At 34.9% G+C, this 2,813-nt stretch overlaps 1 non-coding gene across 1 annotated transcript; it reads right to left on the bottom strand.

Annotated features, from left to right (window-relative positions):
- Positions 1–1,605: 1,605 nt before the first annotated feature.
- On the bottom strand, positions 1,606–1,712 carry LOC128282976 (small nucleolar RNA R71). Its single transcript, XR_008273323.1, has one exon. It is a non-coding gene; the product is annotated as a small nucleolar RNA R71 (small nucleolar RNA).
- Between the last annotated feature and the right edge of the window lie 1,101 nt (positions 1,713–2,813).

The following is a 2,813-nucleotide window of genomic DNA, read 5'->3' as shown; positions in this document are numbered from 1 at the left end:
CATAAATGTTATTAACATTTGGCATCACTTTCTCATACTCAATATCATCAACATATAATTTAATACAATCACAGCAAGACATATTTAAAGTATATTAACAATAACATGGATAACATACTTATTTAGTCACACAGACTTACCTCAAATGAAATTTCAGCTAATTATTCCATTTTAGTCCATAACCTCGTACCTTCCGATTTAAGCTTGAGTCTCGATTTTCTTGATTTAAAATAATAAAAATCCACTACTTGAATCATCATATTAACCAATACATTTCATAATTTATACTTTGGCAAAATGACTATTTTGCCCTTAGACTTTCACAAAATTTATGATTTTGCCCCTAGGCTCGTAAAATGATTTTTATCAAATTTTCTCACTAACCAAGCCTATCCAAATTCTTTTTATACTAGAAGCAGCCTAAAATTTCAATTATTTCTCACACTTATCACTCATTTTATAAACTTTACAAAATGGTTCATTTGATGTGTTTTCATGAAAATCCTTTTACAAAAGTTGCTTATTAAACAACCTAGATTCATTTTCTTTCACAAAGTTTCAGAAAATATTAAAAATGCTCTCATGGCAAAACCCTAGACTTTCAATAATTTTGCAAAATAGTCCCCTCATTAGCTAGCTCATGCTACAAGGTTCCTAAAAAATGCAAAAATCATCAAGAAAGGCTATCTAAATCACTTACTTGCAACGGATATAAGTGGCTGATATTTTTGAGCTTTCAAAACCCCCTATTTGTTGGTATTTTCAATGGAAAAGAATATGAGAAAAATATGATATCATTCTCTCTTTATTTTATTTTATTTCTAGACAATTTAGTCACCAAAACTCACCTACCTTTGACAACTTTCTTCTTTTTGTCTCCATGGTCGGCCTCCATTGCACTTTAAAGACCCCAATTATGGTTCTTTAGCTATTTAACACATTTGGCTTGCAAAATAAGACTTTTGCACTTTATGCGATTTAGTTTTTTTTCTCATTTAAGCTCACAAACACTAAAATTAATTCACCAAAATTTTTATGCACTTATATAATCATGCTATGAAACATAAGATAATATTAAAAATAATTTCTCAGACCTCAGATTTGTGGTTCCATAACCACTCTTCCGACTAGGCCCAAAATCAGGCTGTTACAGAGATAGACCTTGGAAAAAAAAATCAAGACTAAGGTAATGAAGCCGATCGTGTACGAAATCCCATCCTCATTGTCGATGATAGGGATTAGTGCATCAGACAATATGATGTGCTACTTTTTAGTGAGTTAAATCCAGGAAATAGAAGGCTAGATATTGAGGCAACCCCATTTGAGTTGAAGCCAGTAATGTTTCAAATACTCCAAATGGTGGGCCAATTCAGTGGTATTCCCACGGAATATCCACATCTCCACCTTCAATTATTTATAGAGGTGAGTGATTCATTCAAGATAGCCAATGTGACTGAAGACGCACTGAGGTTCAAGTTGTTTCCATACTCGTTGCGAGATCGAGCACGAGCATGGATCAATTCATTACCACCAAGTTCCATATCTACATGGCAAGAATTAGCAGAGAGATTTTTGGTTAAGTATTACATGCATAGAAAAAACACTAAGTTGAGGAATGAGATCACAACTTTCCAACAATTGGATGACGAGTTTTTTTCTGAGGCTTGGGAGTGATTCAAGGAGTTACTTTGTAAGTGTCCTCATCATGGGATTCCTCATTGTATCTAGTTCGAGACATTCTATAATGGTCTCAATGCACATACAAGATTGATGGTAGATACTTCTATGAATGGTGCAATTTTGTCTAAGTTTTATAATAAGACTTATGAGATTATTGAAAGGATCGCGAGTAATAACTATCAATAGCCAACAAATCAAACGTCTTCAGGAAGATGTGTAGCCAGAGTTCATGAAGTTGACGCCCTCACTTTGTTATCAGCTCAAGTAGCGTCTATTTCCTCTATGCTAAAATAGTTTACCGCTAATAGTGCTGATAATTTTGCAGCTCAGTCACCAAGTCTGTTTGAAGTAGTTTTCTATGTGTACTATAGGAAAGGTCATTCTTTTGAGAATTGTCAATCAAATCCCAAGTCAGTGTACTATGTGGGGAACTAACATCAAAATAGGAGTGGAAAAGGACCCCAGTCCAACTTCTACAATCCTTCATAGCGTAATTATCCTAATTTTTCTTGGAGCAACCATGGAAATGGACCGAACAAGAACTTATTGCAGGACAGACCCAACAAATCTCAAGGGTTTAATCATCAAGCTCCAAAACCACCTTAAGTTGAGGCATCAAACAGTTTGGAGAACTTGTTGAAAGCGTACATGGCAAAGAATGACGCTTTGATCCAAAGCCAAGGAGTAACATTGAAAATTTTGGAAAATCAAATGGGTCAGACAGCTACAGGGCTTCGGAATAGACCGCAAGGAACCCTGCCGAGCAATACTGAGAATCCAAGAAATTTGGGTAAAGAACATATCAAGGTAGTGACATTATGAAGTGGTAAAATTCTGGAACCTTGATTGATTGATATCAAAGATAAGCCTGTTGAGAAGAATCAACCAACTGTTGAAATTCCTACACCAAAAGAGTCAGAATCTGCAAAGACTGATAAGGTAAATCCTAACTTAGTGAATTCAAATACTTTAACACCTTCTTTGGATGCAGATTTACCTACTTAGAAGAGTTATCCGATTCAAATGAAAGTTCCATCACCTCCATATCCGCAAAGATTGCAGCAACACAAGTAGAAACAGGATGTGCAATTCAAGAAGTTTTTGGATGTTCTGAAGCAGTTACACATCAATAT

Source organism: Gossypium arboreum, chromosome 10, assembly GCF_025698485.1.
Source record: "Gossypium arboreum isolate Shixiya-1 chromosome 10, ASM2569848v2, whole genome shotgun sequence".
Lineage (NCBI taxonomy): Eukaryota > Viridiplantae > Streptophyta > Magnoliopsida > Malvales > Malvaceae > Gossypium > Gossypium arboreum.
Note: the sequence above shows the minus strand (reverse complement) of the source record. Positions and strands in the feature narration are given on the sequence as shown.